Source organism: Monodelphis domestica, chromosome 3 (assembly GCF_027887165.1).
Source record: "Monodelphis domestica isolate mMonDom1 chromosome 3, mMonDom1.pri, whole genome shotgun sequence".
Classification (NCBI taxonomy): domain Eukaryota; kingdom Metazoa; phylum Chordata; class Mammalia; order Didelphimorphia; family Didelphidae; genus Monodelphis; species Monodelphis domestica.
In genome coordinates, this window is record NC_077229.1 from 207,174,894 (window position 1) to 207,201,168 (window position 26,275).

At 36.1% G+C, this 26,275-nt stretch overlaps 1 long non-coding RNA gene and 1 other non-coding gene across 2 annotated transcripts in view; one reads left to right on the forward strand and one right to left on the reverse strand.

Annotated features, from left to right (window-relative positions):
• The window catches only part of LOC103101935 (uncharacterized), a 65,010-nt gene extending 40,375 nt beyond the window's left edge, over positions 1-24,635 (forward strand). Inside the window, exons 2-3 of the long non-coding RNA XR_008917615.1 lie at positions 7,082-13,845; positions 23,977-24,635. This is a non-coding gene — a long non-coding RNA (uncharacterized LOC103101935). The remainder of the gene's footprint in view (positions 1-7,081; positions 13,846-23,976) is intronic.
• Positions 20,049-20,150, reverse strand: LOC130458640 (U6 spliceosomal RNA). The gene has a single exon (XR_008918049.1). It is a non-coding gene; the product is annotated as a U6 spliceosomal RNA (small nuclear RNA).
• Positions 24,636-26,275: the final 1,640 nt, after the last annotated feature.

Sequence of the window (26,275 nt, forward strand, 5' to 3'; positions counted from 1 at the left end):
TCCTTAAATGAGAAATTTGGGAATATGGTGGAGTAGAAGCAGGAAAAGCTTGAATTGCTATGAGAACCGCCTCCAAACAACCTTAAAATAACACTTTTAAATGAATACTAGAATGAAAGAGCCAAAGAGGCAACAGAGTAAAGCAACTTTCCTGTAAGAAACAACTTGAAAGGTAGACAAAGAGAATCTGCTTTCACTGGGGTGAGAGGAAAGTGTTACCAATAGCATGACCCCACCAAAGAGTACTGGTACAAGCCAAAAGCAAGCCCCACCATACCCCACACCTAATGCCAGGTTCTGAACCTGGGGCCCAAGACAACTTTGAGACCCCAAGACCTTGCCTAAGTCAAAAGCAGTACAACCACTTGCACACACCTTAAAGTTGCAAACCCTACCTAGCAGTACCAATTCTTAAACTGTAGTATAAAGCAGTAATCATCAAAAACAATCTAGAAATAGCTAAGAATTAAAAGGGTAGATCAGGGGACTAGATTAGGGGCAAATGACCTCAACAATCTTGTGTTTGATAAACCCAAACATACCAGCTTTTTGGATAAGAACTCACTATTTGACAAAAACTGCTGAAAAAACTGGAAAACATTATGGAAAAAAAATTAGGTAGAGATCAGTATCTCATACCCTATACCAAGATACAGTCAAAATGGATATATGATTTAGATATAAAGACTGATATCATAAGTAAGTTAAAGGAACATAGAATAGTTTTCCTGGCAGATAATATGGAGAAGGGAAGAATTTATTACCAAACAAGAGATAGAGAGCATTATAAAATGTAAAATGAATAATTTTATTATATTAAATTAAAAAGCTTTTGTTCAAACAAAATCAATGTAACCAGGATTAGAAGGGAAAAAACAACCTGGGAAAAATCATAACAAATTTCCTTGGTAAAGGTCTAATTTCTCAAATGTATAGAGAGCTAAATCTAATTTATAAGAATTATGTCATTCCCCAACTGACAAATGGTCAAAGAATCTCAATAAGCAATTTTAAGGTAAAGAAATCAAAGCTATCAATAATCATATGAAAAAAGTTCTAAATAACTCTTGATTAGAGAAATGCAAATTAAAACAATGCTGAGGTACCATCTCACACCTATCAGATTGTCCAATATGTCAGTGTGATAACCATTGGATGGGATATGGCAAAATTTGGACGCAAATGCATTATTGGTGGAGTTGTGAACTAATCGTTCTGGAGGGAAATTTACTACTACTAGGCTTATATACCACAGAGATGATATAAAAGGGGAAAAGACCTCCTGGTACAAAAAGATCTAAAGTATCTTTTTTTGTGGTGGCAAAGAATTGGATGTTGAAGAGATATCCATCAATTAGGGAATGGTTGAACAAATTAGGGTTATAGAATACTATAAGAAATGATAATCAAGATGATTTCAGAAAAAGTTGGGAAGATCTACATAAGCTGATGCAAAGTGAAATAAGCAGCAATGGGAGGACATTGTACTCAGTAACAGCATTGAATTCTGAAAACTTAGCTATTCTTTGCAATACAATGATCCAAGTCAATTCTAAAGGACTTAAGACAAAGAATGCTATCCACCTCCAGAGAAAGATCTGCTGAAGTCAGATGCAGAACAAAAAACATACTATCTTTCACATTTGTTTATTTACAGTTTTATTTGGGGGGTTTGATTTTAAATGAATATTCTCTTACAACAATGGAAGTATGCTTTGCATGATAATACATGTATAACCCAAAACAAATTTCTATGCCTGAGAAGGGAGAGGAAAGAGAAGGAAAAAGAAAACTTGTTTTTTATAATTTCAGAAAATCTATGTTGAAAATTGTTATTACATGTAATTGGGGAAATAAAATATCTTTGAATTTAAAAAAAAAAACCCTAAAGATCTAGGAGCTCCTATTCAGACTTTTCATGCCATGAGAGCCTCTGACAAAAAGACATTGTTAAATTTAAATTCAAAGACTTATTCACAATATAACAATACTTTTGAAATTAAATCACCTTTCCTAAAGTTACCAAATACCACTACCAGGCCTATAGTCAAAAGAGATCAAAGAAAAAGGAAAATGACCCAAATGTCTAAAAGTATTTATAGCAGGTTTGTGTGTGTGTGTGTGTGTGTGGGTGGGTGGGTGTGGGTGTGGGTGTGGGTGTGTGTGTGGTGGCAAAGAATTCTAAACTTGGAATGGTGTCCATTAATGGGGAATGACTGAATAAATTATTTTATGTTAACATAATAGAATACTAATGTGATATAAGAAATGATGAGATATTTTAAAATCGGAAGTTAGACTTGTGTGGACTTGTTCAGAGTAAAGTGAATAAAACCAGAATATGGGGTAAGGATAGAGGAGACATATGCTTTAATTGGGAAAATTTTAATCCACAAAAGAAATTAAATCATTAATAATGGTTAGAATTATTCTTACAAACAAGTATGTTGATGCCTAAGTATGGAATTTCAGAGTCTGGGTAAGGCTAATGCTATAAATTCCATGACTATGGCTTTATCAGTTTAGGATAATCCATAGTAAAAAAAAAAAAGCGAATGGGATCCAGAATCCAAGGACTTGTGTGTGGATTTAAATTCTGTCACTTACTAGCTGTGTGGCCTTGAACAATTCACTTAATCTCTCTGGGTCTCTGGTGGACATCTATAAAATGAGAGAATCTAGATGACCTATTAGATTTCTTACAGTTCTAAATCTAATAGCCAAGCTAAGAACTTTTGGCCAGAAGCCCTTTTAGATATGCCTATAGGGTTAACAGCATTCTAATATATGATCAAATTTATTTGAGACCATGAGATAAGTGAACATTTATTGTTTATCCTTGTATCAAACTCATGTAATGCATGGCTTGTTTAATTTAATTTAATTTAACCCATATCTTAATGTAAATGGGGGATCAAACGTCATATTTTATTTGACAAAGGGATAAGACTTATAAGGAGATGAGGCCATGGGGAAGAAGAATGAGATACCATTGAAAGAAAAAATTAAATAATTAATAAAAAAAACTTATTGAAAACCTATTATGTACTAGCCACTATTTTAAGTACTGGGGATAAAAAGACAAAAATTAATAATTACCTACCCTTAAGGAGTTTGCTTATATCCTATGAAAAATGGAAAAGAATAGAAAGACTGGATTCCCAGAAACAAAAACCTTTGGAACTTTGCCTTCAGCTAGTTCTGCTGATAACTGACTGGTTTTTGTTTTTTGGGGGGAGGGGGGAGTAGGTACTAAAATTTGAGCAGGCAAGGTATTCAGAATAGGAAATGGGGTAATATTCCACTTGGCTTTCAAAAGTATGCCTAGATTTCCCCACTGGTACCACTAGTCTCTATGTGTCTGGATTTCTCTGTCCCCTTCAACTATTTTCCACATAAATCATGGAGTGGAGCTGAATGACCCCTTCAAAATTTAGGGAAGTGGAAGTTATTTGATAATGACTCACTGTGACCCAGACAGAAGAAGAAAAGAAAAAAATGTTCCAGGAAAGATTCACCAACCAAAAGGGACTTGTTTATTTCTTGACCTATTCTTGTTGAGAAACTATCTTTTTTCTCCAGTCACATTTTTCCCCTTTCATATTTTTCAGATTCTCTCCATTCTTGATAATTTAATTTTCTACAATGAACTATAATTAGTACATTGTCATTGTGTAGGTGCATATGTGTGGTGTCCCCTTTGCTAACCCTTGGCTATACCAGGGCTGAAAACATATCTAAATGATATTTTTATTAGTTGATGACCCTGAAAGCTTTTGGCCAGAGGGTCATTAAGATGCTAAACTTGTAAGATTGATAGCATTCTAAAATGTTATCAACTATATCTATAGTCCTTGAGACAGTGAACACTTCCTGTTTATCTTTATCTTTTTAAATATAATACTCCATGTGCCCCACCACTATGTAATCATTCACTGAACACAGTTCTTGCTGTACATAGCAAATGTTTAAAAAATGGTTATTGAATAAATGAATAAATTGAATGAATCAAGATGGATCCATGTGTCTGAGCAACAAAATCAAATTGCTTATCTTCCTTAAAGCAGTCTTCCTCATTTAGCCCATTCTGGAGGGACATAGCTGCATGTGTATGATTTGCCACACTTCATTGCCCTTCCTTCAGATTCTATTCTCTTTCCAGTGTATTGAAAGCTTTCATGAAATTTCCATTGATTTGTTCATTTGACAGTCATGCTTGACTGAAATTTAGATTCATTCTGACATGAACTTTTAAAATTGGAAGGTCTCATTTTATAGACAAACTCCAGAATGGCTAAACACTTTACCTTCCATCATGTGACTAATTAGTAGCAGAAGCAGGACTAAGATCTTTGTCTCCTGACTCCCAATCCAGTATGATGAAATACGTTTGAACGGTATAATTTAAGCTATTTAATAAATATTGAAAAATCATAATCTATTTAAAGAAGGGTTTTTTTGTTTTTTGTTTTGTTTTGGTTTGGTTTTTTTTGCAACAGACTGGAAAGAAGGTGTTTAACATTGGCTAGAAAATTCAAAGCAGTATATTATGGAAGGCCATCTCTTTTACACATTTTGTTAAGTGTGAGAATTTAAATGTCTCGAATGACTAAAGTGGAACTGCAGCACACTCTGGGCCACATTTGTAATTCCTCCCAAGTCTTCCATTTGCTACCAAACTCATAGACCTGACTGAGCTGGAATAAATATATAAGCATGTGATTGCTGGAACCTGGGCTGTAAGTTTAAATTAATCATTTAAATCACCTGGTATTTACAGATAAGGTATCAATGCCTCAAATTTGATGGCAATTTTAGATTTTTCTTTGTCTTTTATGCCACTTTTATCCTGCTACAGCCAACAGAAATAAATAGGTCAAATACTCAATCTCATGGTACTAATGAGTGAAAAAAATGAGCCTGAAGTGGCTCTTTGTAACCTAGTGGGAAGGGGCTAAGCTCACGGGTTTCAGTTTGGGGGACTCTCTTCCATTAAAAGAAAAGGAAGCTAAAGACTTGAACCTAGAAATCATATCCTTAAACCTCAACAGTATTTGGAAAGGCAGATAAATATATTTTTAGGCCAATATCCATCCCGCCACACAGAAAAGAACAAAGTATTCTACCTCATTGCCCCTTCTCTTGGTCCCCAATGGCAGGAATCACAGTCTCCCTTGGAGAGAATTAGAGCCTCTAAGCTCAGTGCCCAGTATCTTCTTCTAAAGAATATATATTGATTCCTTGCTGAAACATATTGCTGCTGACCCACAGATAGGGGGGCGTGTGCTTTTGTTCAATTCAACAATTATTATTATTATTATTATTATTGTTATTATTATGTGCTAGGCACTAGGCATAGAAAGTTAGCTGGACAGCAACAATGAGCACCTATAGGCTGGTGGTCTTTCAATGAAAATGAAACAAAGGATTTTGCAAGTGGAGAAATAAAAATGTGAATCACATTTCTGGCTTTCCAAAAATGATTAGGTGCTTTGTTAATCTCAATGTAGTCATGTCATTTTGGTCCTCTTCCAGAACAAACAACAAAAACCAACCAGGTGGAATACTACCCTCAGGACTAATGAGATAGACAATGAAACATAATAAAGTGATGAAATTGCTGCAAGGAAATCTTGGGCACAAAATTTTCCTCTAATATATGACTTTGAGCACACAGTGTAACTTCCATAACTTTTTTGTGCCTCGTTTTCACTTGTAAAACAAGGGAGCTAGACCCAGTTGGCTCTAAGGAGCATATTTTCTTTAAATCCATGATCTGTTATGAGCAACAGAAACTCCCATCTGATGATGAACACCACCTTGGTATCCTCAGAGCCCTATTCTAATTTTTAGATTCTATCCTTGAACTCCTATTTTGATTAATGGTGCTTTCTGCCTTCAGTTTTTCAATCTGAATTGGAGTCCTTTTTCAAGTCATTTTAATATTTAATTTATAGTAGAGAAAAGAATATTCTGATAAATTTTAATCCTAATTAGACTGGTCAAATTTGATTTCAGCAAATTTATTCCTGTGTATAATGGAAGACTCCCCAGTCCTTATGAATGTGAACTATGTACTTAGCCTGATTTAACCCCTACAAAGAAAAATATATTCTATGAACGTTTCCTGTCTGGTTAACTAGTAGAGAGTAAGAGGCATTGTTGGCTGCTGAAATTACATTCAAAAGAACACTAACAAGCCCAAGCAAGTTCTCTTTCCTTTCTGACTGCATTAAAATGAGGAAATATTGGCCACTATGTGTGGAGAGAGCACCATTAGCCTACTCTTCCCAACTAGGATACAATGAAGTCATTGTCCTTCTCTTACTTCTTATCCCTTATTTGCCTGTTATTTACTGCCTAAGATGAAGAATATTGGAGATTAAATAGAAAAATCTGAAAAGTGGATTGACTTTGACCAATTATAGCCCTTTTATATATACATTCAAGTTCTGGTGCAGTAGCCAATCAAAAGCCTTTTTTTTCCTTTTCCACCATGAAGATGGCAGACAGAAACCAATCATAGAATAGCTGTGTATAAGCTCATATAGGGAATTACATTAGATTCATAAGGGCTTCTCTCATTGATCAGCTCCCGGTTATGTAGTTCTTTATAAAATGAGAGTTGAGCAGATTTATTATCTTCAGTTTCACTTGCTAGAATTTTGTCAACAGAAAGAAATGGTTATTGTGGGCTTTGTATTTGGAAAATGGGCTGAATAGTGGTTAAGGGCATGATTAGTTTTCAAATTATTATAGAAATGGAACATTTTCCCTTCTTCTCTCTTCTTCTTTCCTCATTTTTTTTTACATTATCTCACTTAATTAGAACAATCTTGATAGAAAGTAGGGGAGTTAAAAAAAAACTTCCTTACTGAGAATATAGCAATTCTATATGATATTTCTGTGAAAATTGTCTCATTCCTTTTCCTGATGAAATGAAAAGTAAAATAATACAAGAGCAACTGAGTTGACTTGTGGGTGGGATGTGTTCCATGTGGTTTGCCTGAGGACACCTGTCAGTGTTTACTGAGTAGCCCTTATTTTTATACCTCCCTTCCTTTGTCCTTTGTCTTTACAGATGGGGATAGAGAAGTTTCAGAGGGAAAAAAAAACACAAATAATCAAGAAATCTAAACTGCTCAAGAAGGAACTTCACAAGCTACCATTTTGGACAGCAAATGTACATACAGGAAAGAAAAGGCATCTATCTGTAAAATGATCTGGAGAAGAAAATGGCAAACCACTTTTAAATCTTTGCCAAGAAAATTCCAAATGGGGTTATGAAAAGTAAGACACAACTGAAATGACCAAACAACAGCTAATCAACAGAGCATTTTGGTGATTTAAATTAATGTGGATTAATGAAAGACTTTTCTTGTTACTTTCACCCTTCATCATATTTACATGGCCAATAAATGTAGATAGCTATCATTTCCCTGTTTCATTGATACACTGGAGTTAGTCAAAACTCATTAAGTAGTATTTCTGCTTCATGCAGCATAGCTAGAAAAAAAATAGTTTTTCTTTACAGTCATTAGAATTCCATTAACTTTAATGCCTTGTTAATATTTTTATGTCCCTTGAGGCTTTTTGTGCAGTTTTTAATGCCTCATCAGGCCATCAACTTTTATGACATTTAGGACCTGGATTTTATCCAACTGCTTCAATTCTTCAACAATATGTGATGCCCCCCAAAATGATTCAATAGAGATTACAAGAACAATGCACTCTAGAAAACCATTTTTTAAAAGACTTTAAAGTACAGTTTCTATCATGAAAACTCTTTTATCTAAAACATTGTCTGACTTTTGTGATCAAATAGAAATTCTCCAGGATTCAGTGATCTTTCCCAGAGGCATCAATTACCTGAGCATGAAGAGATGTTGTGGTCTGTTGGATAAGTGGACTAGACCCCAAGGAAAATGTTTGCAGGCATTACATCCATATTTTAAAGAACATGGCCAGTAGACCAAACAAAAGCTAAGTTTGCTCAGGCAGAGCTAGTACCTGCATTCAAAAAGGCACTATTATTTCAAAATTTTCAGGAAACTTTTTTTTTAATGGGATTTTAGTTTTTATTTTATTATTTTTTGTTTCTTTTTTTCCATTTGAATCAGTTTATTTAGTCAATTTAGAACATTATTCCTTGGTTACAATAATCACATTATTTCCCACTCTTCCCGCAGCCAACATGCAATTTCATTGGGTATTACATGTGCCCTTGATCAGAACCCATTTCCATGTTGTTGTTTACACTAGGATGTTCATTTAGAGTCTACATCCCCAACAATAAGCCTTCAACCCATGTATTGAAGCAATTGTTTTTCTTTAGTATTTTTACTCCCACAGTGTTTCCTCTGGATGTAGATAGCAGTTTTTCTCGTAGGTTCCTCCGAATTGTAAAGGGTCATTGCATTGCCACTAATGGAGAAGTCCATTACATGAGTACAATGTTCTCCTGGCTCTGCTCCTTTCACTCTGCATCACTTCCTGGAGGTTGTTCCAGTCCCAATGGAATTCCTCCACTTTATTATTCCTTTGAGCAAAATAGTATCCATCACCAACATATACCACAATTTATTCAGCCATTCCCCAATTGAAGGGCATCCCCTCATTTTCCAGTTTTTGGCCACCACAAAGAGCACAGCTATGAATATTCTTGTACAAGTCTTTTTCCTTATTATGTCTTTGGGGTACAAACCCAGAAGTGCTATGGCTGGATCAAAGGGCAGACAGTCTTTTATTGCCCTTTGGGTATAGTCCTAAATTGCCCTCCAGAATGGTTGTATCAATTCACAACTCCACCAGCAATGCATTAATGTCCCAACTTTGCCACATCCCCTCCAACATTCATTACTTTCCTTTGCTGTCATGTTAGCTAATCTGCTAGGTGTGAGGTGATACCTCAGAGTTGTTTTGATTTGCATTTCTCTGATTATAAGAGATTTAGAGCACTTTTTCTTGTGCTTATTAATAGTTTTGATTTCTTTAACTGAAAATTGCCTATTCATGTCCCTTGCCCATTTTTCAATTGGAGAATGGCTTGATTTTTTTGTACAACTGGTTTAGCTCTTTATAAATTTGAGTAATTAGACTTTTGCCAGATGTTTTTGTAATGAAGATTGTTTCCCAATTTGTTGTTTCCCTTCTAATTTTGGATGCATTAATTTTGTTTCTACAAACACTTTTTAATTTGATGGAATCAAATATGCTCCCTCTCTATCTCCTTCCCCGCCATCTGTGTTGGACACTCCAAACTTGGCACAGTCCTGCCCACAAGGTACACCCTCCAGACCAGCACCTTTGACTGTCCAAAAGTTCCCACTGCTGCTGGAGTCTCAGTGCTCTGGATGGGTGGGGGGATGGGTCCTGGGACCTCTGTCTTCCCCTTAAACCCAAGTGTTCTTGGATTCCGGCTTTTCAGGGGGCGTACCTTCTGAATTAAGTCCAGTAGGAGGAGAGTCCTTGGCTCTGTCTTGTTGTTAAGTTTGATTTTGAGTCCCCTAGGAGCATTAAGTTTGTGATTGGTAGGAACGGTATTCAGAGGTCCAAACTTCTGCTCCTTCTGGGCCGCCATCTTGACCCAGGAAACATCTTGTATCATTATAACTTATCCTGTTCCTCTCCTATCTACTCCCAAACTAAGAGTAGGAACATAATTCAAGGAATAGCAAAAGTAAATGATCATAATATAATCACAATAGGAAAACCTCAATGAGAAAGAAAGAAGATAATATGCACATTCCCTTTTATTTCAAGAGAAAAATAAATAAGATTAAATATTTAAAACTGGTATAGCATAAAAAACAAAAACTATTTTAAAAATTCCTTGTTAATCAGACAAAAAGCAATGAATTTTCATGATTAATGGAAATTAACCAGACAACATTCACCAATCCATCATTTTGTTGTTATGAATCATTTCTAACTCTTCTTGACTCCATTTGCAAAGATACTGGAGTAGTTTGCCATTTCCCTCTCCAATTCATTTTACAAATGAGGAAAATGAGGCAGAATTAAATAACTTACCTGCAGTCATGCAGCTAGTAAGAACTCAAAAATAATGTGTTTTTTTTTCACTGCAGGCTCAACACACTATTGACTGTACCATCTAGTTGCTCCTAATATATATTTATGTATAAGTTTGTATGTATACCTATATATATATGTAATAGGGATTCTGAACATGTATATCCCAGATGAAGAAACCTATCAATGCAGATCAGTACTTTTTCTACAGCTTATAGTCTTCACTGAGTTGCAAAAGGCAAAGAGAGTCATCAAACACAGGGCTCACAACACTTCTAAGTGCCCAATAAACCAGATTAAAATGCAATTTAGAAATTTTAGCAAAGTGCATTGTATAGTTGGAAAATCTTGAACCCCAGGACTACATTCCCCAGAATTCCTTTTGTATTTCCCAGCATCCCTTTCCCTGCAACCTCAAGTTTGCCTAGTTATGTAATTGTTTAAAGCTTTCTGGGATGGCTCCCTCTTTTTCTTCTTTATCAAGACCAGAGCTGGAGTTAGTTAGCTCCCTTTTAACTGTAGTTTTTATTTTAATAATTATTATAAATATAATACTTTAGTTACTATATATTCATTTCAATTCTCACAGAATAAAAATACAATGAAATATAGATAATTAATATGTGGTTTTCTAAGTCTACATGTGGCCTACTGGAATTGTTATGTACATTTTAATAGCCCCACTTCTAATTGAGTTAGACATCTGTTGTTGGGAGAAAAAGGAAGGAATGATAGGAAAAGGAAGGGAAGGTAGGTAGCCAGGGGTACCCCCCCCTGCATTGGCAGAGAAATTGTTCAGGGTTTTTCTTTTAGGTAGGCTAGGGAGTTAAATTAAATCAAACTAGACTCCAGAGAAAGTTAGGTAGGTTTATTTAAGGTTAGGAAAAGAAAGTTTGGGAAAGTTAGAGAAAGTTTGATCTCTGGCAGCTATGCAGAGACCAAAGTTCTCCACCCAGGTTGGGGAAGAGGAGGGGAGACACAAGCCAAAACCCAGGCTTCTCTCTTCTTTTATTCTCCCTCTGATACCTCCCACGAAAGAAGTGGGAGGTGTCAGAGGAAGTTGCAGTAAAGAGTCTGGGGAGATGGAGTTTCCCAGGGCTTAGGTCCACTTCAATACACACACATCACTAGTCTAGAGCACTGAGAATTTAAATGATCTACCCAGTTTCATAATAACATTTATGTTATATTATCTATAAGCACTTTGGCTGAAATATCAGAATTTATAGTATTTTACTAAATAATACTTAAATTACTCAGGACTTATGTAGAATCGCATATATATATGTATATACATACATATATATAATGTGATATCTGCTCTGTGGTGTATAAGGAAGCATTGTAAGTAGAAAAAACATATGTATGTGCAGATTGTATCTATTCTCATCCACAGGTTTATATATTACACATATAGATGTATTCTTATTGATCAGTTGTATCAAATATATGAACACTCATACAGAATTATTAAGGAGCATCACAAAGGTATTTGCTTCATGCAAAATTGAAATTGAGCTGCTATCAATATTAAATGAAATTATGGAAGAATAAATAAACATAAATAACATAAATGTTATTATGAAACCAGGCTATGTTGGAGGCAGGACTTGAACCCAGTTCTCACAGTTCTACTCTATACACTATGCCATGCTACCTTTCATGTGAAGTCATGTACCCAGGTGTGTAGACAGACACATAGACACACATATGTAGACAAAATTTTTTTTATGAAAAGTATATATAATCAACGAGGATGACGAATGGCTATGGTAGGGGTCTTGAAGTCAGTTGGCTTCTTTGAATGTGTGCCTATTTACTTGGCTGAGACTAAAAGGGAAAGAAGGAAGGAGCCAGAGATGCCTCCTTCGCTTCTGGTGTGTTTTGAGTTGCTGGCTGTGTGATTCTGGATACTTAAGACATAAACACTAATGGCTGAAAGAAAGTACAGAGCTGCAGAGGGTGTTCTCTACATTAATAAATGGTAGGGACAATTTCTATCCGTCTCTAAAGGGATCCAACAGGAGACTTGTAATTTTCCTTTTTGGTAGAAAAGTTTGGGGGACACTGAGGTGAGGGTTGAGGGAAGACTAGTAATTTTCCTTTCTTGTGACTTTTCTGTAATCGGGTGAGGTAAAATGGTAAAAGGTGATTGAAGTGACATTATAGAGAGACTTAAATGATGGGCTAAAGAATTTGGAATTTATTTGATAGGCAATATGATAGATATAATAATAATAATAACTGACATTTTATATGTCTTTAAGGTTTACAGAGGTCATCAATAAGATAACATGTTATGTCATTTGATCTTTACATTGTGAGGTAGGTGCTATTGTTACCTCCTTTTTACAGATGGTGCAATTAAGTTTGAGAGAGAATAACAGAATTTGCCAGGGTCACAAGGGCAGGAATTACCTGAGGCAGGACTGAACCCAGGTCTTCTTGAATCCAAGTCCCACACTCTAACCACTGTACCACCTAGCTGCCTCAGAGTTGGAAGAGAGCTTAGATACCATTTAATTTAACTTCTCTCCTTTTACTAAAAAAGCAAAAGTGAAAGGAACTCAAAGTTGAACCCAAGTCCTCTGACTCTTTTGATGGAGAAATAAAAAAATTTGAGACTCATCCAGATGATATATTTAGAAAGATAAGTGATTTCAAAACAAATTGGGTGCAAGGCTTTTAGTCAGCCCAAAGACCTGAAACCTTGGTTTCTACAGTCAATGTATAGTTAAAAGAATGAAAAGTAGGATGTAGATTTTGAGCCACCCTGTTCCTTTTTGGTCCAGAGGATTGGGAAATACTGAGATGGGAGAGGCAGACATAATTTTCCTTTCTTTTGATTTTCTTGTAATCAGATGACTTACACAAAATTAGAATTTAATTTAACAAAATAGTGAATAAAGGCAAAATGGAGTTAATCATGCTATTTTAAATGTAATGCTCTAGGATGTTTTCTATCATATCATGCTGCCTCTTCAATTAGAACCATGGATGGTCTATGCATAGAGAAATGATATCATCTGACCTTTTGTAATAGGATGATTATCTGACAGCAATGTGTCTAGTATGAATGGAAAAAGGAAGAAGCCATATGCCAGGAGATTAATTAGGAGCCCATTGTGACCATCTAGGCAGGAGAGAAAGAAGGATGAAACTAGAGTAACAGTTTCAGCCTTCAGAGCAATGCATGTGAGAGATGAGGCAGGGATAGAATCTTGAAGATTTGTGAACTAATTGGATCCATGCATTGTGGGCAGAGGGAAATGACTCTAAGGACCTTAGTGTGATTAAGCTGGTCAAGAGAATTATGATATCATTGACAAAGATAAGGCATTTATAATCCTGGGTAAATTTAGGAGAAAAGATAAATTCAGTTTTAGATATTTTCCTTTAGCAGGACATTTAAAATGAAGCTATTTTGTTGGCAGTTGAAACCATGAGTCTAAAACTCAGGAAAGAAGTCAGAATTGGGGCTATCTGGGAGAAGATTTGGGAGTTGTGATTATTTCTCTCTTATATTTGTATGTCAGGAACTGACCTTATCGGCCTGGAAGTAGCCTTTACTGGTAACTACCAGCAATGAATAGGTTACCATAGAAAAAGATGGAAAGAATACAGATTTAAAAAAACTTTAATAAATTTTTGCTTGTTAATTGATTATGGTCCAGGATTTGACATTCGTGATTAATAGACTGAAAAACCTGAGGAGGAAGGAAGCACTAATATGAAGAAGATGAAGAAAGGCTTCCTGAGGGAGATGGTCCCTGAATACGTCTTGAAGAAAATTGCCTCACATATAAGGTGAAGGTGAGTGGGTGGTGCATTCAAGTTCTGAAAGGCATCCTGTGTAAGTTATTTTTCAGATTTTTAGTTTACTAGGTATTAATCAGTAAGCAATAATAAGAGGGATGAGAGCCAATTAAAGAGGAATCATGGTATAGTGAGATCATTAAGTATAAAATATTTTTCACAAATCCTTGAAGACAAAATGGAAAATTATAGGCTAAATTATAATGAAACTAGGTGTATCAGTAACAGTAGAGAGACTGGATCCAAAGAGCATTCAGTCAATCCTGGTTCAATTTTAACTTAGTCATGTCTCTAATACAGTGTATCTAAGACCTATCTATAATCTAGCACAGCTTAACATCTTTATCCATGACCTTTTCCAATATGTTTAAGAATGAATTTAAGTTCTTTCAGGTAGAAATTGGACTAGTTCTCTTACAATTTTGAAATTCTATAAATTCAAAGTTTATCAGATTTATAGCTGACATCATAATTAGCACATTGTATGACAATAAGAATCCCAAAAGATCCCAAAAGTAAACTATAGTCGGTCCAATGAAATAAAATGAAAATTAATAGGAATAAATATAAAGTTTTATACCTGGATTACAAAATCAAAAAGTACAAAATGAGAAGTAGAATCTGAAAACAAAAGAACTTTGTCCAAAGTGTACATCAAACCTGGAAAATACTCTCTTTTCATTTGCACCTCTGAGAATACTGTTTCCTCCTTTTATTTTTTTTATGTCTGCATATTTTATATTTTCTCAGTAGAATATAAATTCTCTGAGATAGAGAACACTTTCACTTTTTGCGAGGGATATTTAGCACATAATATACCTGGGCTATATTAGGAGACTAATGAATATTTGTTTAATTGAATTGATTTAAATTGAATCTAGTATTTTTAGAGGACACTGAGCCCAATTAGATAATAATGCAGTTATGGTAGACAAAAAAGCTAATACTCCTTACATTGTAAAAAGGGAGGAATAGTATCCAAAGTGAAGGAAACAACACTCAGATCATATTCTTCCTAATCAAATCATCTGGAATGTTATCCCCAGTTCTAGAATACATATTTTAAGAAAGACATTGACAAGCTAGAAAGTGTTCAGAGTAAGGCAACCAAATGGTAAAACCCTTGATATTATACCATATGAATATTCATTAATAAATTAATAAATGAATGAATGAAAAGCATTTTAGGCATTTATTATATTTTTAAGCATTTTGGTAAACACTATGGATACAAAGAAAAGCAAAAACAGTACTCCTTGGGGAGCTTACATTTTAAAAGAGGAAGTTAACACACAAAAGGTAATGATGGAAGGAGTTAAGTAGCTCAGAGAATTGAGATATAGGCCTAGAGACAGGTGGTCCTGGGTTCAAATCTGACCTCTGAAACATCTTAGCTATATGACCTTGGTCAAGTCATAAAACCCCAATCGTCTATCCATTAGTTACATTAGTCTAGCAATTTTTCCATGGGAGAAGGTAAAAGTTTATATATAATTTGGAAAGTTTTACACATGGTAAATTGGTCCTCTTCACCTTTGCCTTATATGTGAGTCAACTTTATTCAAGGCTCAGTTGAAGTACCATCTCCTGAAGGAAGCCTTTCTTCATCTTCTTCATAGTAGAGCTTCATCCCTCCTCAGGTTCTGTCTATTAATCACAAATGTCAAATCTTGGGCCATAATCAAAGAGCATTATATTGGCATAGTTAAAAGAAATGGGGACATTTATCATTGAGAAGAGAAAACTTAATGGCATTAATGATTGTCTTCAAGTTTTTGAATGGTTCTCAGGCAGAAGAGGGATTTATTCATTTTTAGGAGTGTTGTTTGTTTTTTAATGTTAACTTCAGAGGGCATAACTAGGAACAGGGAATAAAATTTATCAAAAGGCAGATTTTGATTGGCCATAAGAAAGCAATTCCTAATAATTAGACCTATCCAAAAGTGGAATGACTACTGTAAGGGGGAAAAGGGGTTATTTTTAAAAGGGTTGGACTTGAATATTTAAGAGTGGTCACCAGGAATTTAATTAATTTATTTACAAAATATAGAAGGAATGAAGAAGAAAATCAGAGAGAGGATAGGGTAAGATATCTAGCCTAGCCACTAAATAATTTACTCCCAGCCCCCCTGGGCAGGGAAAATTACTTTCAGCCAGCCTTGGCAAAGTCAAGGACCTGGGTAGTGTCTCTCAAGAGGATAGGTCTTTCCTGAGGCCAGTCTCTTCAGAGAAAAGTCAGCAGTTGAGTCAGCTTTTTCATTCACCATGTGTCAGTCCAGTCAGTAGATCCTTCTGCCCCTCTTCACTAGCCTCAACTCAAAAGCATGAAGAATTGCCCTCCAGCAGAAGTGGAAGTCCAAGTTGAACTCTGCTCCAAGAATCCCCAACTCTGTGTAGCACTCTCTATTTTATAGGTATTTTCTCTTGCATCATTTCCCCTAATTCCATGTCTAACAATCACAGCTGACATTCTGCTCTAGGACTGCCCAGAAGGCAGTTAGTCAATTATGATTCCTTATCCACTATCGCACATTTGGGTCACAGACCTCCCACTTCATGAGAAAGTGGGATATTTGCACTTTTGATGATTAGATCTAAATGGGCAGATCTTCATACTTAACTTTTAAGTAGATTGTTTACACTTATGGGGATTAAAATCTAAAAATAGACATGAGTTACAATTTAAGTTAAGTATTTTCATTATTATAATCAGGGGAGAGTTAAATTTAATCTTCACACTACCTTGGAAGGGCCTGGGTCTCCCCTTACCAGTGGTCTCAGCATTACCAAGGATAGCCAACTTTATGACTCTAGGAGTTATGAATTTACATTTTGGTCACATGCACTTTTTAAGTTTGAGTCCATTCTCCCATGAAATCTTTTGTTTGCAAAGTAATGATTTACCCCAAGTTGTAGGATTGGGATGTTTCTGTAATAACTGACTTTGCTAAATCTTCTTAGTCAATACCAATTCTAAAAATCTAAAAATTCTACTTAACTCTGGCTAATAATCAATGAAAAACATTTGAGGGAAGAACTGTCTTGTGGAGTCTCAACCCATCAATACAAGTGAGAGTGTGGAAATAAGCATAGAGGAGTAACCACACTCATGCATGTATACTGTGACAAGGAAATCACTTTAAAAGACTGATATATATTAATTTAAGGTCGCCAAGGAATTCAGCTATGTAATTCCTAAATGAAAACTCAAATCAGCAGTCAACCTTTTATGGAGTTTAATTACAAACAGGAGGAAGAAAGGTATTAGAGAGAGAGAGAGAGAGAGAGAGAGAGAGAGAGAGAGAGAGAGAGAGAGAGAGAGAGAGAGAGAAAGGGAGAGAAGGGAATAGGGCTTAAATACCCCCTCTGTTTAGGCTGGGCCAAAAGGCCCAAGCCCTTAGATAGCTGAGGCAAGAAAAGAGATCAGTCCCTATCACTCACGTGACCAAAATGGAGAAACAATCTCAGGGGCCTCCACCTCCAGCTTCCTTCAGAGCAAGCTTATCAGAGCACAACCTCTCAGAGCAAAACCTCTCCAACCTCCTTCAGTCCTCAGACCCCGCTATCTTTAAGGAAACCATCCAAGTTCCCTCCCCTCAGTTCTCACATCTACCAATCACTGTCCATGTCTTCCCTGTGCCAATGGTGGCTCTAGCTTAACCCAGGACCACCCAGAGGTCTGTGGCTTTGCACATGTATGTTGAAGGTCATATTCTCAAATAATTAAATCTTGATCCTTTGCTGCAGCCCTTCCTAAATCCTGTTACCCTGAGCAGGGTGGAGATTGGAAGTTCCAAGACCTGGTTCTGTCATTCCAAGTATCTCTATTGTATCAATTCTAAAATCAATCATGACTCAAAGAACTTCCTGTTCTATGCTTAAGCATAGGTCAAAGCCCTTTCCATTGTTCAGCAAAAGGTTTCTGTCCTAAAGTAATCTTAAGTAGGGAGGAGAAAGACCCTCCCATGCCAAGGGGGTTCACATTCCAATAGATTATCAGTAGGAAATTTTTCAAGTATGAAATTTCCCAATGGTGAAATTTCCAACATTTATAAGTCTAAGAAATTTTAAGGTTTACAATACATATATACAAACACACACATATTATGTTTATATACATATATAATAGATATATATGTATGCTTAGGTATACACACATAAAACACTATAAGAAAAAATATAAGAGGTCACAGATTCTCATGGAGTAAAAGGATATGAATCTTGATATTGCTCAGCTATTCCTTTACCTTTATTTCTCTATGCTTTATTTATCTAATCCTGGCTAACTTCCTGAGGAAGGCTTTCAGCAGTGCAGTCAGTGGTTCATATGGTGTGTGTTTTTTCCCCTGGGTGTCTACATATGATACATGATCATGTCCTGTGCTGAACCAAAGTACATAAAACATCAAAGAGGGGATCTGAGAGATGATGAAACACCTTCAGATTAAGTCTAAGGATCCTCTGCAACTGTGCTCAATCCACCATCATGTGGGAAGAGATTGCCTTATGTTTAATGCCTTCATCCCCAGAGGCAAACACCAACATTCTATTAAATACAAGCTGGTTTTCTTGCTTGAATAGGTAAAATGGTTTGAGAAACACTTCCCCAGGCTCAAGTTTATTAAGGAGAATAAAGAATTCTTAGGCTGATTATAAAAAATAAATCCAAGAGCAAATAGAGAGAAATAGAGACTATATATACAGGACATGATTCTTGGAGCTCTACAAACAATGGGTTGCCATCAAAGGGGATTTGAATCTTCAGGGAAAAACAACAACAATGGCGACAATAACAACATCTCATGGTTCACAGAAGGATAAGGATCTATAAGTCAGGTATGGTGGTACATACCTTTTATCCCTATAACTGGGAGAGGTTGAGAATAGTGGGACACTCAAACTCCAGAATTGTGAGCTACAATAGAGATAAAGTAAAGTCAATCTAACATCTATAGTAAGTCAGGTACACTATGGGGTGCCCTTGGAAGTAGGATTCCATTATACTACCAAGAGAAGAGGCAACTTATCCAGGTTGTACACAGAGCAAATCAAAACAAAACTTCTGTGCTGATTAGTAGTAACCATTGCTCTTCCCAGTCATCATCCAAAATAGGATGAAGTTTCTAAGGCTGATAAAAATCAACTCATTGTAACCTACATCTACGTGGGTCACATGCTTTCATATGATATGTAGAGGGAATTATATTATTAGAACTTTTTTCTATTGACATCCCTAGGGCCTATGAAATCCCATATATTTGATGGAAAGATAGATACATTTATTTCAGATGTCTTCCTCCAATTTAGAGCTAAGGCTTTAAAGGTAAAAGAAATGTGTGAAAAGTGAACAACTGTCCAGAGTGATGGTAAAGATTGGGAATTAATTTCCACTCCACATTTTAAGAAATCAAAATTGGGGCCTTTACTAGGAAAAAACAGTTGATCTCAAAGGGACTAAAAGGACCTTATTTTTCCGGAGGCTTGTTGAGCTGTGCCAGTAGAGACTAAAATCAAAGTAGGAAAGGAAGAATGTCAGGATGATGTAAAACTGGAGGCTGGCAGGAATGGTGTAGAAAGGCAAAGCCTGTGAAAGAAGTGTTCAGTAATTCAGAGAATGAAATAACTACTAAGAGAATGAGAATAATACTTAGATGTCCATATGATAGAAGTATGGCATATTGGTGATCTAAAAAGAATTGGAGGCTTTATTCCATGGTGATAAGTACAACAGCATAAGCATCATGGAAAGTCAATGGAATGAGACTGGATGCCAGTTGGCCTGGCACATATGCTGAATAAATTCTTGTTGACTGACTGACCTGTGAGAAATTCTAATTGTAAGTATATACATACTATATACAAGTATATTGTGTGTATATGTATCTTCTTATTGACCTAAAATCTCTTTCAGTAAATCCATCCATCATTACTAGTTTTCTCTTAAGTTTATCCTATAATTGTCCAATATTTGAAGACTAATAGTATGTCCCTTGGATAAGTCTTTTAATTTATCTGTGTCTCAGTTTCCTCATCTATAAAATGAGAAGGCTGGATAATATGACTCTTGAGATTCTTTACAATCTTTTCTAGATGGATGATCCTATGATCCTTAATCTTCTCTAAACTAAACATTACTAATTCCTTAAAATCTGTACAGATTGATCCCCATGCCTATCACCATTTAATGGTTGTGTTCTCTCTCTTTAATGATATACTTCATGAGTTTGCATTTAATCCTTGCACAGGAGATATGCTAATCTCAGTAGTATTCCAAATTTAATGTATGTGCTGCTGAAGGAAACTTATGAGGCAAGTCAAAAAATCACCTTTGTGATTTTTTCATGAAGAAATCACTCTTCAAAAATGAGGGATGAACAACAACTCTTTAATGTCCTTCTTATAGTCAGATGCCTCCAAATGAACACTTTATTATAAATAAGTTTTGGGCAGAGGAAACAAAGTCTACCTCTCTCTTATTCTGAGCAACCAAAGATCCCATTAGTTTTTTTGGTAACTATGTCTTACTGCAGACTAATATTGCACTTGAGGGTCATTAAAACTTCCATATCTCTTTCACAGGGAATTGCTATGCATTCAGACCTTTCACGACTTGTCCTTGCACTACTATTTTTTTAAAATTCAAGTGTAATTCTTTAGATGTATTAGATTTCATCATAGTAGACGTGGACCATAGTTCTGGTTTGTGTAGATTTTTCAGGATCCTAATTTTGTCATCCAAGTTATATTCTCCTAGCTTTCTTTTATGTCCAGATTCAATAATCATACCATTTATTCCTTTGCTGATAAAAATGTTAAACAGTAAAATGTCAAGGACAGATTCCTGAGACACTCCATTAGAATTCTCATTCCATATCAATGGCATGAATCCATTAATATTTCCTCTTAGGAGACCATCTATAAGAGTGCCAGGACCAAAAATAAATTCATCTCCCAGGGGAAAAAATATCATGATGAATCTTTCTGAATTTCTCTAGGAATGAGAGATTTCTTATAGCTAAGACCTCTGATTTCATTAATGTTGGTGTCTTTCAGTAATTAAACCATCAGTAATTTATACCGTTAGACAGTTGCCTAGATAGACTCGGAACTTGAGTAGTTTGCTCATGGCCACAGCTAGTATGGATCAGAAATTGAACTTGAACTCAGACCTCCAAGACAGCTTCCTATCCACCACATTATGTTGCCTTTTGGGTAGTTATAAGCTTTGGAAGGTCTGGATATATGACAATTCCTATAGAAAAGTTCTGGGGATTTAATGGGACTCAAGTTCAATATTAGTCAGCAGTATGATATGGTTACCAAATTATATAATTATTTGTGAGATATACCTGAGTCTTTTATTAAGAGAAGAGATTCTTAACATAGTGTCTATGAATGTCAGTAGTCAGACAATAAACATTTTCAGCTCATTTTAGGTTATTTGTTGCATGGTGGGGGGGGGGGGGACAATAGATAAAATGCATAGTCTCTCCAGGAAATAGATTCATATTCTTAACTAGCTGTTCAGACAGATTTCCTTTCTCCTGAGAGCACTAATTCTTGCATTGTATGTAGTCACTGGCAAGCAATAAGGTTATCCTGAGAACAGATGGCAGAATGGAAGCATCTCAGGTTCTAGATGCAGGAAAATATCCACCATCAGCAGCCTCTTCTCTGACTACTGACAGTAGGTGATACTCTCTAGAGGAAGCAGTTTGGGTAACATATGCAGGTGTGTGGGGAAGTTTACATCAAGATTTGCTCTTCAGTAGAAATCTAAATTTGCTTGAGTTTCATATATGAGTTTGAACTCATTAGTGGAGGGGAAAAGCCTATATGCATACACAATGCTGAGCAATTTACCTCCCATATAATCCCTGAATTCTGGCTGGATGTTGAAAGAGGAAGAAAGGAGAGTAAAGTATTTAAGGTCTGGGGGTCCAAGAAAAGTAGTTTCCCCTAAGCCTTGCATATTTCTTAGCTCTTATCCTAATTTAGATGAAGAAATAATTCTTATGTTAATAATAATCAATTATATATTTATATAATACTCTATGGTTAAAAATCATCAATAGGATCTCATTTGAACTTGACCACAATAAGGCATATAGTACAAGCAATTATCCCTATTTTCTAAATGAAGCAATTAGGGCTCAGCTAGGAATTGGAACTGAGAAAGATTATTTTATCCAATATCTTCATTTTACTAATGAAGTAAGTGAGATCTAGACAAGTTAAATGACTTGTCCAAAGACATATAAATTATAAGACACTACCAATGAATAGCTTAGCCAGCTTAGTCCCATAATGCCGCCAGACTGCTTATATTATATATTATAGTCAGTTATTGTCATAGCAACCATTTCAGACATTTATTCTGATATAAACTGTTTAATATTAAAGAGAAGCTAAGGGGGCAGCTGGGTGGCTTAGTGGATTGAGAGCCAGACCTAGAGACAGGCGGTCCTAGGTTCAAATCTGACCTCATATACTTCCTAGCTGTGTGACCCTGGGCAAGTCACTTAACCCCCATTGCCCAGTTCTTACCACTTTTCTGCCATGGAACAATACTTAGTCTTGATTCTAAGACACAAGGTAAGGGTTTAAAAAAGAGAGAGAGAACTTAGTACTTTTAATCCTACAGCATTTTGCAAGATAGATAAATAAAATTAAACTAATCTCAAGAAAAAAACTTAAACATTATTATGGTGAATATTCATGGAGTTTAAAAGACCAATATATCAATATTTAGTACTCCTTGTAACATTCCTTATAATAATTCCATTGAGTCCATGGATTCTGAGCCTGGTAGGTTGGCACTCATTGGGGATAAGTCAATTTCTTCAGTTTTACAGATGAGGAAAGTAAGGCTTAATGAAATGAAAAAAAAATGTCAATTATCATCCATGCAAAAAGGTTCCAAAATCAACAGGAGTACAATTAGCCTTTTGGGTCCACAAAATAGTGCCTTCCCTTCCTTTTTATCACTCTTTCCGATATCACTAAGCTAAGACAATAAATACATTAGTCTTTTTTTTTCTTTCTTAAATATATATCTTCCTGTTTTCTGCCCCCTTCATGAGAGCCATTTAACATGACAAATAATATTTTTAGAGAAGAAAAAGAAAAAGTCAGCATAACTGACAATACATTATGAAAATCTGAAATCGTGTAAAGTGTGTAATACTGTGGAACCCACTTAATATCAGGAAACAAATCCATTTGATTATTGTCCTAACCTGTGTCCAAATCCCTTATGCTAGCCTTCTCTTTATAATGTCTCTTTTAATACATGTGAAGAAAGAGCAAGAAGTATTTTTAAAATGTTAGCCTGAGAAAATCATGAAAATCACAATCTAAGAGAATTATTTTTAAATTCACTGGATTTGGAAGGGGTTTTAGGTGGGGCTACATTCTATCTCCCTCTGAAACACAGGTTTGCCAAGGCCTGAGAACAGAGCCTGAAATATAGGTGAGAAACCTGGGGAAAAGTCCTCTACTCTCAGAGCTGAAGTGAACAGAAATATCTTTTCCACTGCTGGACCTTGCCTCCAGGATTTACAGCCATTAGGTAGGAGGGTTCTCAGGAGAGCATGAGTGTCCACTAAAAAGCAATAAAGGATTCTTCAGGAAGGCCCAGTGCTGACTGTGGGCTGTGAAACCAGCCAGCAAAAGATGCTGGGAGTGGGAAGGCAGTGCCATATATTAGAAATGTGGGTGGTTTTTTGAGTGCACTTTGCTATTGTATTTAATTCACTCCTTTAACTCTTAACTCTCCCTCATGTTAAACTAAAGTTCTTTTTGGATTCCTTATTAAGCTTGTAGCCTGGCTGCTTCCACCTTCCAGGTCTTAATTGTTCATTTGTTACCTTTTTTCATCCATCATTTCATTACATCACTGAAGGCAGCTCATGGTGGGGAAAAAAACAAAAACAAAAAAAAACCTCTTTAAAATGGGATTAGAAGATTTCTGGATAATTGAGTAGAAAAACCTATTTTCCAACAAAGTTCCTTATCAAATTCCATCCCGGGTTCTTTATACAGATAAATCAAAATCTCCAAAGGAGGAAAGAACACGATGATTTTTATATATCTTCTCTTACTTCTGTCTTTGTTTCTGTCCCCCAGAGAGCTCGATTTTCTTTGTTCCCCAAATGTAGACTTCTCATCTGAGTTCCCCAGAAAGCGCCACAAGGGGCTCAGCAGGGCTCAGCAGGGCAACTAGCTTAAGCTGTGTGTGACTCAGCAGCCATGAGAGCCCAGCAGCAAGTCCAGTTCAAGCAGGATCAGCAGGCTGCATCCCCACAGAGATCACCTGCCCACACCGAAATCACTTCCTCCGCCCCAACACTGCCCAGAGGCTCAGTCAGCAGCACTCTTGCAGCCTTTCCCTCAAGACTCTCAACAATGGCTCCGGAATGTCATCACTGCCAACAAAAGGCTTTCCATAACACTAACTTAATTGGATCTGCCCAGCTGCCTACTGGTGGGTGTCAAGTGCACAGCTTGGAAAAGAGCAGTAAAGTTGGAATTAGGAGACCTGGATCTGCCTCTTGGCTCCAAGAGAATCACAGAATTTGAGATTTGGAAGGGACTTCCGGAAACTTTTAGTCCAAACCATACCAGAAAGAAATCCCCAAGTATAAAGTACCCAGTAAGCAATCATTTGGCCCCTTGTGAAGATCTCCAAGGACAGGGAACTTGCCATCAATCCAAGTAGCACGCTTCACTTATGACCAGCTCCAATTGGAAGTCTCTTTCCTCAAATAAAGCCTTTTTGAAACTCCCACCCATTCTCCTGGTTCTATACTCTGGGGCCAAAATAAACCAATTTAATCCCTACTCCATGTGACAACGATTTAAAAAGTGGGTTTTGTACTTCTCCCCCAGCCTTCTCTTCTCCAGGCTTAACAAGCCTGATTTCTTTAATCCACCCTCATCAGACACAGATTCAAGGAACTTCAACTATCTTGCTTGTCTATAATAGGCATTAACTAGCTTATCCATCCTTTTTTTTTTTTAATACCCCTTACCTTCTATCTTGGAATGAAGACTGGGAACTGGTTCCAAGACAGAAGAGTAGTGATGGCTAGGTTATTGAGGTTAAGTGACTTATCCAGGATCACACAACTACAAAGTAACTGAGGTCAGATTTGAACCCAGGACCTCCTGTCTTCAGGTCTGACTCTGTTCACTGAGCCATCTAGCTACCCCTCCATTCTTCTTAAATATTTCATGTGACTCGATCACATGGATGGATGGGGATATGATTGAGGATGTTGACTTTAAATGATCACCCTAGTGCAAATATCAATAATATGGAAATAGGTCTTGATCAATGACACATGTAAAACCCAGTGGAATTGCTCTTTGGCTATGGGAGGGAGGGAGAGGAGGGAAAGAACATGAATCATGGAACCATGGAAAATATTATAAATTAACTAATTAAAGAAAAAAAATAAATAATAAATAAATACTTTATGTGAAGTCTGACAAGGGTACAATGAGAATGACATCTTTTTTATTCCTGGAAGCTAAGATCACAAATATGAATTCACTTTTTTGACTGCTACATTTCAGTAATGAATCATATGGAGCTTGAGTATACAAAAACTCATACTAATTAAACACCTAATGGTTGTATGACCCTGGTCAAGTCATTTTACTTCCCCGAGACTTGGTTTACTCATCTAAAATATAGATAAAAATACATTTTCTATCTCTCAGAGTTGATTTGAAAAATGTATTTGTAAACCTTCAAGTGCTCTCCCTCTACTGATTCTAAGGTAAAATGTAGAATCAATAGCATGACATTCAAGGCTCTCTACAGTCTAGGTCCAATTTACTTTAACTGCCTTAGTTGATACTGCTCTCCTATACATACTGTCCATTAGAGCCAAATTGAACCAGTCAAGTTGTGTTAAATCAAACCAATAGGCATTTATTAGGCTTCTGCTCTGGGTCAGGCACTGTGCTAAGCACAGGGGATACAAGAAAAGAAAAAATCAGCCCCTGGCCTTGGCATTCCATGCCCTATCTCAATTAACTATTAAATTATTAATTTAATTTACTTATTAATAAATTTATTAATTTAACTTAATTAATATAAATAATTAAATATAAAACATTCCATCTTCCATATCTAGACGGCATTCTGTCATCATTTCTACTTGTTAAAATCTTCATCCTGATTGCCTCAGTTTAGAAGCCACTTTCCATGAAGTCTTCACTGAACTCCCCAGTCAAAAAGGTTCTTTAATGCCTGAAAGTTTCGCAGAGTACTTTGTCTAGATTTCTCTTCTGTCCTACACACTGTGCTTGTATTATATTTATCTGCATAACACTAAATTAATAATACACCACTCAGGTGAACCCACATGGTTGCAACAAATATCCTTCACTGTCTTATTCCTGGCAAATGAGTTTT